This window comes from Poecile atricapillus, chromosome 1, assembly GCF_030490865.1.
Source record: "Poecile atricapillus isolate bPoeAtr1 chromosome 1, bPoeAtr1.hap1, whole genome shotgun sequence".
NCBI classification, from domain to species: domain Eukaryota; kingdom Metazoa; phylum Chordata; class Aves; order Passeriformes; family Paridae; genus Poecile; species Poecile atricapillus.
In genome coordinates, this window is record NC_081249.1 from 110,365,813 (window position 1) to 110,379,274 (window position 13,462).

Below are 13,462 nucleotides of genomic sequence, written 5' to 3' on the forward strand. Positions count from 1 at the left end.
TCCCTAGGATGAGGCAAGATTCCTGAACACAGGTGGTGAGGAGAGAGGAGCTGTGCAGAGTCAGGCACTGCAGCCTCACAGAGAAGCTCCCCAAAGAAGCCCAGGGCAGCTACAAAACAGCCTTTACACAGCACATCAATCCCAAAATACTCCCAGTGCAGTTCCTAACGCCCACCCTGGCCTGAGCTTGGAGGAATGGCATTTGGAGTTGGATTTGGAGCAAAGCACAAGAATCCTTGACCAATTTATGCACAGACAGATGTTGGTATGAAGGCATAGAGTAACAATATATTGAATATTACACACAGAGAGGTGGATGCAGACATGCTACACCAAGACTTACAGATATTAGGGAAAAAAAAACTTGGAAAAACTCTAATTCTCCCAAGTTTCTTTTGTAGTGTTGAAGCCTTGAGCAAAATTCTAATAGCCTCATTTGGGTTTTACATTCACAAAATTGAGTGTGCAAATTCTGCTGCATACAAATAAGACATTTGCATATATTTGACCAAGTTCTGTAAGTTTTGATAAAATTTATTAACTGCTGTATCAGTACAGTAAAAAACCCACCCTGACGTTGATAGGAACCACTTTGACGATGAAAAACAATACTAAATCAAGCTTGGCAAAAATTGAAATTCAGGAGGTAGGCTTATCATCAAACTCGAAAATGTTATTTAGTGATACACACTAAAACAAATAACCTGCATTCTCCAATTCCCCAGTTAATGTTTATTGATTAAGTTTTGTTAGAAAAAAGCTATTAGCAGTGCATATCCTTGGACAGGTGCTTAAAGTAAGTGGTGTAACTTATATCTAACCATTTGTTCAATGAAAAGCATTTACAAGGAATTGTTTTTCACTCTTGAGGGGGTAAAAAGTGGGAGTACTTTGCAACAATGCAAGCAGAACAAATTGAAAAAAATTTGTTCTGTTTTATTGGGTTATAAAAACAAGTCATTGCCAAAGTTTCAGAGAGGTACAGTTAGTATGTTCAGCCTCAAATTGTGCTGAAAAAGTTGCTTTTCTATTTCCAGACTTTGGAGCAAGCCTTGGAAAAGAAACCCCAACATCCCCTAATGCATCAGAAATAGGTATTGAATTTTAAGTACATTAATTGCACACAGCATTCCATTTACCTACAGCTATTCTGAAATTAAGCCAGTCTTGAAGATTAGAATTTCCACCACCATTCCTGCATGTTTTAATCCCACAGAGAGATTTTCATTCTAAGTGAGTCAAAGAGAAGGGGGGAAAAAAAACCTACAAACCATTATCAGGTTATATTATTGCTGCAAAGGCATCAACCAGGTGACTCACTTAAATCCAGACAGATGAGAACACCCTGTTCTTCAGTTCTCACCTTTCAAGAAAAAGAGTTACTAAAACAGCAGCAGACTAGTAATAAACTTGTAGACAAGTATGGGCATTCTCTGGCCATTCTCTTAATGACCTTTGCTTAAAGCAATCACAGGCTTCTGTCCCAACCAATCTTTGTCTCTAATTGTACTTCAGGACATCGAGGTTTAACGAGCTCAGCCCAGCCCCACACAGCAGCTCCCTCCCACAGTGGGATGGGGGAAAGAATCAGAAGGCTAAAAGTGAGAAAATTCATAGGTTCAGATAAACAGTTTAATAGGGAAAGAAAAAGCCATAGATGGAAACAAAGGAAAGCAAGGAATTCATTCCCTGCTTCCCATGGGCAGGCAGGTGTTCAGCCATCCCCAGGAGATGGGAGGACAAACACCATCACTGAATGTTCTCCCTTCCTCCTCCTCCTCCCACCAGTTTTACATGCCCAGCAGGGCTCCCTCTGCTCTGGGACATCCCTGGGGTCAGTTGGGGTCACCTGTCCTGGCTGTGTCCCCTCCCACCCCCCTGAGCCCCCCGGCCCACTCGCTGCTGCCATGGGCTGAGAGGCAGAAAAGGCCTTGGCTCTGTGCAAGCTCTGCCCAGCAGCGAGGAAAACATCCCTGCACCATCAGCACTGCTTCCAGCACAAATCCAAAACACAGCCCCACACCAGCTACTGTGAGGGAAGTTACCAAAGCCAAAACCAGCACGAGGCATGATTTTTTCCATCCACACTACAAAGATTTTCAGACAAAACTATTAGGGCCTGAGAAAATATTATTATAAAATAGCTACTCAAATTTGCTATATAAACTTGCCAAGCCAAAGCAGAGAACATTGAAAATATTTTGCATATCCCTACAAGTACCCTCAGCAAACAATAACTTTCATTTTTTCCAGAGACCACAGGTACAGTTTTACATAGAAATTAGTCATCCAACAGTTTTCTGCTGGGTGAGTTTAACATCAAATAATTAATGCACAACAGGTTTTGTGGTCTTTTCTGCAAAACTGGCAGCATTTCAGCTTAGTATTCAGCAAAATAAATGTTCTTAAATACATGTTGTATCATCATCAATGAACATCACATTCTAAAGGTCAGTATATACAAGTTCTCCAAGAAAACATAAAGGAAAGTCAGCTTTAAACAGTGGGAGAGCAGGAAGAGTGAGAAGTATACTAAAAATATTTCATTAGAGTACAGCATCCTCTCAGGAACAATCTCTCTGTAATACCACAAGTGCCACTCTGCTGAATCTTTTGTTTCCTTCCAAGCTTATATTAGAGTTATCACAAAGGGACAGTTTTACTTAGGAAAATAAGTGTGGGAAAAGCCTAGTGCTGCAGGGCTTGTACTTCCAGCAGTATTCAAAACCTTTCTGTAAGCTGTTATTAATTACAAAAAATTGCACAGAAAAGGAGCCAAGTACTCTTGCCCAACCTCTATCATGCCACACCAAAGCCCTTTACAGATTATTTTAAAAAAAATTCATAAAGTCCAACCTATTCCTATTTCCATCATCTCCATGAGCTCTGATTTAGGCTAATAGTAATTACATTATAACAACAGAACAAAAATGCTTTCACTAAGAGTTAAAATAGGGATGTCTTTTCTGAGCATCAAAGCATTTGACTGCCTTAATTCCAAATGTTTATCTCAAGGTTAATGGCAAAATTTTATGTTCTCAAAAGAATGTTCAGCTGAAGCTTTAGCTTTGCAGAGTAAGAGCGCTGCTCACACCTCAGTTATTGGCACAAATATTTCCATTCAAGGCCACAGCACCCACCAACAGCAAGGTCTCCCCAAAAGAGCCAGATACTCCACACCAGATACTTCCCCTTAAATACAAGAATCACAACAACAAAGTTCTGCTTCTTAAAACAAGCTCCAGAGTCAGGCAACAGTGATGTGGAGATGAGCAGCAAAGACAAGACTGTCCAGCCAAGAGGCACCTGACACAGCACATGGTGAGGCTGGAGCCCATCCCTGAAGGTGATATCCCATATCCCCTGAAGATACAGGAACAAGGTGCATTCATCTGCACTTAACCTGAACAAAATGGAAATGTATCAGCCATAAACCCCCTTGCCTTGATTTCACTGAGATGGGAACACTCATGAAGTCAGCAGTACACACCTTTTCCCCAGCATCCATCAGGCCTAATCCTTTCTCCACAGACTGAATGCTGCCACTTAAGGTGCCAACTCCAAGATCCCAAGATATCTTCTCTCTTCCAACAACTAAACTTTCAGTTTCAGAGCACCAAAACAAGCTGATAACTTACACAGAGGAGCTAGAGTTGCCGCTAGGGTGTTACTTTTCAGGATAACCCCTACTGCTGAAGCAGAGAGGCCACCCAGCCCAGGCAGGCTGAAAGCAGTTCAGACCCCCCTCACATCCGCTCCAAACAAACCCAGCTCCTCATTTATGCTGCTTTATGGAAATCACTTATTTCCCACCTGGATCTGATAAGAAAGTCAGCTGGATCCAATGGCAAACAAAGTCAGCTGGATCCCAGCCTCGAGCTCCACCTAATCTGCAAAGCAGATCAACAGTTACATTTGTGAGCTCAAAGTAATGTGTTTATAGTTTTGAATGTGTTTTATTATTAACTTCAAGTACTTTCCCTCACAAACACCTTCCAAAAGACTGATGAATGATGTTCCCATGTTCATTTTATACGTACATACATATATATATATATACATAATGTGTGTGTGTGTATAAAACACGTAGGAAGAATCTTGATTTTCACTTAAGACTTCCTTCGTTCCTTGCAAAGACAGTTCCATAAAAGTAACACAAACCAAGAAGGATTAAAGTTCAAGGAAAGCAGCAGCTGAGCTCCACAGAGATGATGTCAGGAACAAACTAATGAGACACTTGTCACTCCTATATCAAATATATCTCAAGATTATGGATGGTGACATATGTCTTAATTACATTTTATGATTCCTCATAAAGATTCTAGACTATTCTAGGAGAAGCAAGACCTACCCTAAGGGTATTGTCATTCCTCTCAGTATGAAAAAGATTTTGAGATGTTGTCCCTACTAAATGTTAAGATTAAAAGTTTTGTTAGAGGTTGGGGAGCAGATTAAAGATTGAAAAAGCAAAAAGCTTGTACAACACAGGAATCAGAGCAAAGGACATGCTCAGAAGGAATCTTTCTCTATGAGGGAGCAGGTGAAGGTCTAATAGCTTTGGAGGCACGCAAGGGTCTGTAAGGTAGAAGAGACAGAAAAACAAATGTGGAAGGATAGAAAACATATGTAGAAAGTGGTTGCTGCCAGGAAATGTAGGAAAGAAAAATGTTTAAAGCTCCATGGTGACAGAGAGAGCCCAGAATCCCTGAAAAAAAAAAAAGAGGGGAGGCACAAGGATGAGTAATGCCAGGCAGAAAACTTAACAGAGGTGGTTTTCTATTGGGAAACAATGGGAAAATTAGCTAAAGGTTTTCATGGCAAAATCACAACTGCCAGTAACTTCCTCAGTCCTCTTGTCCTTGGTGAAAGGCAGCTATCCTTAGAAGTCTTCCCTCCATTTTAAATAACTGGAAGGCCAGATATAATGAATGACCATGGACTTCATCATCCTCAGATCCTGGGGGTCTCATCCAACATGCAGCTGATCCATATAAATCTATGTTCACTTTTTTCTTTTTTGTAATCTGCTCTCCACTACTGCTTCCCCATGACAATCTCATCATCACTTACAAAGTTACATTTAAATATCTCTTGAAAAAAAAAAAAGACATAATCTAGTGATTTATGTAAAAAAAATAACAGCACAAAGCTTTATTTATATTCTTCCAGCAGGACTTTTTACAGATTGAAACTCATCTCAACTTCAAAATAGTAAGTTTTTCAGAGCTGGAGGAAAACATATAGATAGATGAGTGGGGGAGGGTCCTAAAATATGATTTACATTTTTACAAGTCAAGAAACCGAGGGGGAAAAAAAGTGATCTTACACATTTTCAGAGATGTAGCTTGGTGACAAAGCTGCTTTTTAGAAAACAAAGACTTTTAAAATCTCCAACACATTCATTCTATAGTCTGTACTCAAAGCAAACACACCAAGCTTTTGCATAAAAGAAGATGAATTATCAGCCAGCTATACACTATTCACTAATGATGCAAGAAGCTATTTCAGAGAGTGGGATCTTTAAAAGCAAACACTGTCATGGAAAGATGCATTTATTTAGAAGTCATTAGAATATTTGTCTCATCTATTCTTCCATTTCCTCACCTGAGCTCAGTCTGTTTAAGAGCAACACAGTCAAGCTGTTTAATAATGGAAAATTCAAAACCTTTGCGATAAATATGTCCCTAGGCTATTTATTTTCCAATGCAATTTTCAAAATATTAATCAAAGCAGCAGAAAACAGAAAGACTCTGAGATATCTGAGCAAATCTAATAATTTTAACTTATATTAAATGTTTTCTCTCTTGTATGAGCTATTTCATTTTTAGTCAATCAGAACCAACCATACACAAGGATTTCCTTAAGAGAAGCATTAGAAGCTATTTAGTGCCATGCTGGGTTGGAAATTTTTTAATATCTTTCTGGATGTTGTGGGCTGACACCAGGAGCCCATGGAAGCTGGTCTATCATTGCCCTTCTCAGCTGGAAACCAGAGAGAAAATATATCAAAAGGCTGATAGGTCAATAAGAAAAGGGAGAGATCACTCACCAGCAAAACAGATTTGACCTGGGGAAATGGCTTCATTACCCACCAAAGTCCTTTTTCTCAGGCTCCACTCACAATTTTCTCTCCCTCCTCCCCCCAGCAGCAGCACAGGGGTAGGGGGAGTGAGGGCCATGCTCAGTTCCTCACACATCATCTCTGCCCCTCCTTCCTCCTCAGGGAGAGCTCCTCACACCCCTCCCCTGCCCCAGGAGGGATCCCTCCCACGGGAGACCTTCTTCACAAATTTCAGCAGGTTCCCCTGGGCTGCAGCTGCTCATGAACTGCTCCAGTGTGGAACCCCCATGGACTCAGGAGTTCTGCCAGCAAACCTGCTCCAGCCTGGGCTCCTCTCTCCTGGGTGGGCTTCCCATGGGGTCACAGCCTTGTTTCAGGCTGTTTCACTCACAAAGTTACATTTAAATATCAGGCTCCACTGTGGGCTCCTCCATGGGCTGCAGGTGGATCCCTGCATCCCTCTGATCCCCCACGGGCTGCAGGTGGATCCCTGCATCCCTCTGATCCTCCATGGGCTGCAGGGGAATCTCAGCTCTGGGGCCTGGAGCACCTCCTGCCCTCCTTTTCCACTGACCTGGGTGTCTGCTTCTTCCCTTCTCACCTCTCTCTCCACCCACAGGTTGTTGTGCAGGTTTTCCTCCTCCTCATTGTTAAATCCCAGAGCCTGTTCCACCGTCCCTGAGGGGCCTGGCCTTGGCCAGCAGTGAGTCTGTCTTGGAGCCACCTGGCATTAGCTCTGTTGGACACAGAGGCAGCTTTGCACAGAAGCCACCCCTGCAGACCCCCACCATCAAAACCTGGTCATGCAAACACAATATACTGATTTAAGAAGGGTAAGGGAAGGAGAGAAGGATTCTTTTTAAATATGAAGTCCAGCAGTCTTTGTGGCAGTCAGCACTTGGTTGATGCAAACAGTGGCAAATGCTGATCTAGCTGTGCAAAAAGTCATGCTGGTCTCATTCAGTCAAAATCATGACAAATGTCCATGGGAAGTGTAAAAAAAGCTTAGAGAAAGGAATGCCAGACTTGACAGCACTGAAAAAAATGCATGCACACCATTTAGCCAGCTTGGAAGGCTTGCTTTATTACTGCTCTGTTGTTTGGCTGCCTTTTCCTGATTCTTCTCCAGCATAGATCCTAGGTTCATTTTGAATAAGGTTATGTAGAAACCTCCTTTGTCATTCCTGATGACTGATATAGATGACTTTTTCTTTACTGAAGAGAACAGATCTAAGTACTCTTAACATTTGCATTGTTAGACCTGCTTTTTTTACATCAGGTGGAGGCAGCTATTCCCCTCAGCAAGTTCTTATTCGTTTTAAAACTACCTTGAATATGACAGACTCTCATTCTCAGTGAAACTGAGAATTGAGACTGAGCCCCACAGACTTCAGTAAATCTTCAGTAAATTCTGAATCAGAACAAAATCAGCCCAGCAACTAACTGGTCAGCACCCTTGGGCAGAGACCAGAATACCTCTTATCAAAATTTTTCTGGTAGCTTATTGGAGGGAATGAAGTTCTGGGTTTTCTAGACAGAAATGCTTCTAAACTATCCAAAGGGAAGGAGAGTTGTAACATCAGAATGTGTTTGGGTTTGTTGGGTTCTTTTACCTCTTCATCAAATCATAAAATTTTAATGGGTTTAATGATGTGCTATAAGGGCACTACTGCTGTAGCTATCACGATATTTTACACCATTTTGCTCTGTAATTAGCAATTTTCCCTTTTGCTGGTCAAACTCCTCCTTTTCCAGTTGGATGTTGCCCTGATACCAGGCTCTGTGAGTCTGGGTGTGTGAGAGTGTGTGCAAACGCCATCACAGCAGCTGACAGAACAGCAGCACCCAGCCAAGTGGAAAATACAACTTTCAGAAGATAAAAACATGCATTCCCAGAGACAACAATCTGTCTGAATAAGTCATCTGTTAAATGTAGTTAGCCAGTAATTGAGCAGTGAAAACTGATCAAGATTTCTAGTGGCTCTCATCTAAAATTTTCCTATGTTCTTTGTTATAATTAAAAAAAGATATCATAAAATCAGAATTATTATGGTTGGAAAAGACCTCCAAGGTCATTGAGTCCAACCTTTGACCAAACACCACCATGTCAACTCAGGGCTTTCATATCCACCTACCTCTTAGGCAGTTATTACTTTGGATAAATAATTGTCTTTCTATTGTATAGAATCTGATCTCAGAAATACATGAAATATGGAGGACATCCTCACTTTTGCAAGAAGAAGGAAAGTACAGGGATTTTGACAGCTTCTATAGGTCTTTCCAGTACATGAATATATTCTGGTATATGCTGGTGTGAAGAAAGCCACCAAGTTCCCAGTGGACAACTGGAATGGAAGTTACTAAATCTAAGAAAGAGGCAATAAACCTCTTGCTGACATAATAAATTAGGATATAAGCATCCTTCTCCTCCCTCTCAGCTGTGTGTCATATGCAGTTTCCACATTTTGAAAACTCTAATGAATTTTTCTGATAACAGCAAGACCCATGCTTTTCTTCTGAGTGATTTCTCACTGTGCTCTGCTTGTCCTGTCCATTGGGAGGCAACATTCATGCTTTTTAAAATTCCAGTCTTTTTCTTCAGTCCAAGTGCTGAGCGTCTCCATCCCCACTATCTGACATAATAGGTGTGGCATTTCCTTTTTTCCAAGAGGTAGCCTTAGCTTCTCCAGGTTTCTTTGAAGAATAACACACCACCCCATCCCAGAGCCCCTGCTAAAAGTGCTGGAGGGCACCCTTGAGCTTGATGCCTTGGTTTCTGTGATGAGAGCAGGTTTGAATACGTGAAGTGTAAATATTATTTAAAGGGAACAAACACCTTCAGGTTTTTCCCTCTTTAGCTAGATAGCAGTGAGACACACAAATTTCATTAAGCAAAAATGATCATCTGCTTTCCTAAGCAGCAATCTTCATTCTTGCTTAATAATCAGCCTTTGAGTGAACTAAGAGTGTTTTAATTAAAGGATGCAGACAAATGGTCTGATTTTGAGAGATGCTGAGCACCTGCTATTGCAAACTGCAGATGGTCTGTCCCTGCTCCCCTGACCTGCTCCTCTGACCCTCATTAAGGGCACACCCCAGCACATGATGGCTGTGCAGAGTCAACTCTCACCTCTCTAGACATCATCATGTAAATAATAACATCATAACCCTGTCATCTAACTGAAGCTAACCTGGCATCTGCATGGCATGGTTTATCCCAAATGTGCAGTTATTTATGGTGAAGTAGGAAAGGCAAGAACTGAGAGGGATCAGGCTCTAGGTCATCCTGGGACTCAACAGCAGCTATGAAAAATGGCTCTGATGCCAAAGACTGTTCAGCCAGCTCCTTTCTATCTTTTCTTTCTGTGTAACACTGATTTAGTCTCCCTTAACCCCACATGAGATAGTCAGGATATGCACAACAGACAGATAGATATGCTCAGAAAGAAAAGCACAGGAGTAGAGGGATTTAAAAGCAGGGGGGAACGGTCAGTTAGATCTCTCCTAAGAGCACAGCAGTAAAAATCAAAAAAGGATGCGCATCCCCTGCAATGCTGAGTTATTGCCCTAATAAATGGCACTGCCAAGGAGGAGCTGCTTGCACAAGACAGTGTGGCCCTAGAGACTAAACAGCAACTTTTATACTTGCCTTTCATAAACCCAGTGGGAGGAAATTTTTCTGACAGCAGTATCTGCCACATTAATTTCTTACATCAGTTCAAGCTGTTTTATCTTCTGTTTGGTGTCTTTGGTTATATTCACACAAATGTGTTCAGGGGCTCTTCTCTGCTCCCCAGAAAGCAAATGCACACAGGGGGGATCTGATGGAGGGCAGAGTGGTGTCACAACTGTAAAAACATCACTAAAACTTTCCTTTGTCCCTCTGTCATAGCTGATACCAGCAGAGGTGAGGTAATATGAGAGGTAAGGAGGAAGAACAGGAGGGGAAAAACTCCAGCATCCCAATCTGATTGACCTGCAGTTATAACCCAAGAGAGAAAAGGCATCTGCAAGCAAACTTCAGTGATCTGACCCATGTAAGTGAATGGGAAAGAATGAGGAAGCAGGAAGCAACTAAATCTTCTTAACATTCCAGGAAAGAAATATCCCAGAAAGGAAGAGAGCCTGCACAGGGATGCCGTAGAGGAAATACAAATTACCCACCTGATTTATTGCACAAGGAGAATTTAAATGTGATGGAAACCACCAAAAGTTTTAGATGTATCAAGTCTACACTGTCAGGAAGGGAGGAAAGTTTACAAATGATGGTGGCTTACAAACAAGCTGCAGTCTTTCTTTCACTCCACAACCATGTGAGGCAGAGTTTGAGAAAGAAAAAGAGAAGGAGGAAAGCAACCTGGACTTCACAGCTGGATACTGGAATTTCAAACAAGGTGTTAAACTGAGGGTTTCCTGCCCTGCTCTTCTCCAGCACCTGCTTCACACATCAGCTCAGAGACCAGCCACCATATCATTTTTTATTTTTTTATTTACCATTCAAAAAATCCACTAGTACCTTTTTATTGTCATAGAGTCTTAGAGCCTGAGTCCAGGATCAAGACTTTAATACAGCAGGTGTCACACAAATTCAGGGCAAAAAGATTGTCTCAAAAAGCTTGAGATGTAAGTACATAAGATGTGTGGACATTCCCAAATAAACCCTGCATGCAGCTGTTTCCAGTTCAATTACCCATTTCTAGTTTTTTTTCTTTTAAATTTCATGCAGGAGATTAAGTAACTTTATCTAAACTAACACAAATACCACCTAAGCTAAGTAAAACTTTCCTACCAATTTTTGACTTTCAGTTTGACACATTTCCTTGAAAGAAGTTTAAAACAATCCAGAAATACTTTTCCATAAGCCCCATGGCTACATGTGCTGTAGAATGCCTTGCTGGAGTCACAGAGCAGATACCAAAAGCAGAAATGTGTTCAAAAACTACCTGTAGACACTCTTAAAAAAAAGATCCCTCAAGGCAGGCAGATAGAAAGGCACAGGCAGTGTTTCAAACCTGCATTGCCTAAGCTTCAGCCAGATGAGAGGATGTTCCAGGACAAGGATCTCCCTGTATTTGCTCAGGTCTTGTACTCTTTTCCTAGGTACCCACTGCCAGCCTTCCTCAGGGAGAAAACAATGGACTCAGAAAGAATTTCTGCCTGCCCCAGCATGACCATTCCTGTGTAAAAGACAATGACAAAAAATTGTCATTGCTCAGAAAAATAAGCTTGAAATTGCCACCTGATATGATCAACACAGAAAAGCCCCTTGCTACCATCAAATCTATTTCTGTGAGGCACAGCAGCTGAGCAAGATGTCACTACACTGAGGAGGGCACGGTCTGAGGATGAGCCACAGCTTGAAACCAAAACAGCACACAAAATAACAACGAGCCAACTCTTAGCAAACACCACGGGAAGCAAGAGGTCCTAAGGAGATATTTGAAGGAGATGGAGAGACTACTTGCTCTCACTGTGACATCCAATGCCCTTTCATACTGTTTTGGGAATTACTAGAGAGTTTCTGCCACCACCAATGTCACTCAGGCAGTTCTCCCTAGGAGAAAATATATTTTAAAGGTTTACAGACACAGCAGAAAAATAATATACTAAATTGTCAGCTCTAGAGAGGCACTTTCACATTCCTGCTTGGTTGAGTGTAGTGGCATCAATCTGACATCAAATGCAGATTACAGTGCAGAGATTAATCATAAACGGTTGGCTCTTACTGGCCAGGGGCAATGGACAGAGCAGGAATGTTTTGCTATTATTTTTGCCATTTCTAAGGTCACTTGTGGTATAATGCATTAATTCAAACAATAGCCAGTGATGTGTGTAGCTGAGAGAGGAGATTGTATTCACTAGTGCCAAAACCTGCAAAAGAAAAAACAGTGTTCAGTCCATATAAAACTGGAGCTTAAAAAGCCTGCAGAAGACAGGTCCTAAGCAGCAAGTTCAGCACCCAGCAGGCACCAAATGACCCGGGGAAACTGCATCTAATTAGACTAATGAAGCTACAGCGCGGCTGTGTAATGAAGGTAGCTGTTAGAACTCCTGTCTTTAAAGGCTTTGCTTTTCTTAATAAGCAACATTAGAAATTACCTTCTAGTACTTTCAACTCTTATAAGCTTTTGTGGAATAAATATTTACGAAGGGATGTAGGGGCTGGTTTCACTGAAACACATTCTGGGGTTGCTTCAGAAACAAAAGCTCACATAAACAGAGGTCCAAGCAAACAATAAACATCATGAGCTAAAGGAAAGGGCATGAGTAGCACTCTGGGTTACTTGGCACCAAGGTAAAATGTGCCCCGTGGCAGGGAACTGCGATCAGCGTGCAAAGAGGAGCTCAAAGCCCTGCCTTCAAACAGGTTGTGTGTGTGGCACTCGGCCCCCTCAGATGACGGGCTGGAAACAGCCACTGGGAGATGCTGAGGCTGAGTCCCAGCGCTGAGTGCCGAGAAGAGGGAGGGAGGGAGAAGGAGGAGGTGTGCGAGTGTTGCCGGGTGCTGAAGAGCTGGGGCTCAGCCCGGGGACAGCAACTCACAGCTCCCGGGCGTGTCTGAGCTCCTCGGCAAGGTATCACCCACTTCAGGGTCTGCTGCTCCAAATTCACGGCTCTGACAGCTGCGCTGTTTCTCTGCGGAAGATCTGAGCAAATTTTCTGCGCCACTTTACCCGCGCCCTGGCACCCCTTCCCCACAGCCCGGCCGTAACTCTTCGGAGCAGGGTAACAGCATCACCCACGGGCACGCACTTGTGAAGATCCCAAATCCCACACGAGTCGGGTGCTTGAAACAGACCTTCCCCTTCATCCCCGACCCAGGCAGCAGCCTTTCCACCCAATTTAGGATACACCAGCCCCCCACACATACACTCCGGAGGACTCGTGTGGCCCCTCCCAGCCCTGGAGCCGCGGAGGCGGCACAAGCGCAGGGTCCGCGGTCAGCATCGCACCGGGACTGCTGCAGGTGGGCGCATCCCTGCATCCCGCCGGGCATCCCGCCGGACATCCAGCCCGCCATCCCGCCGGGCATCCCCCCGGGCATCCCGCCGGCCATCCAGCCGGGCATCCCGCCGGCCATCCAGCCGGGCATCCCGCCGGGCATCCCGCCGGGCATCCAGCCGGGCACCCAGCCGGGCACCCAGCCGGACATCCCACCGGCATCCCCCCGGCATCCAGCCGGACATCCCCCGGCTCGCCCCCGGCCCGCCCGCCCCGCCGCTCCCGCAGGTTGCGGGGAGCGCGGAGCCGCCGCGGCCGCTGCGCCGGGCAGGGAGCGCTCGGGGCGGCACCGGAGATTTCCCCGCCGGCTGCCGCTCCCCCGTCCCTCCCCTCTCCTCCCCTCCCCTCCCCGCCTTCTCAGCGTTTCATTTTTGGCGGGGGCAGCGCCGGCTGCGGAGG

The 13,462-nt window shown here is 43.7% G+C and overlaps 1 protein-coding gene across 1 annotated transcript in view; it reads right to left on the reverse strand.

The window, feature by feature from the left end:
• The window catches only part of POU1F1 (POU class 1 homeobox 1), a 143,527-nt gene extending 139,936 nt beyond the window's left edge, over nucleotides 1–3,591 (reverse strand). Inside the window, exon 1 of the mRNA XM_058860257.1 lies at nucleotides 3,491–3,591. The gene's annotated coding sequence lies outside the window, so the exon portion shown is untranslated. The remainder of the gene's footprint in view (nucleotides 1–3,490) is intronic.
• Between the last annotated feature and the right edge of the window lie 9,871 nt (nucleotides 3,592–13,462).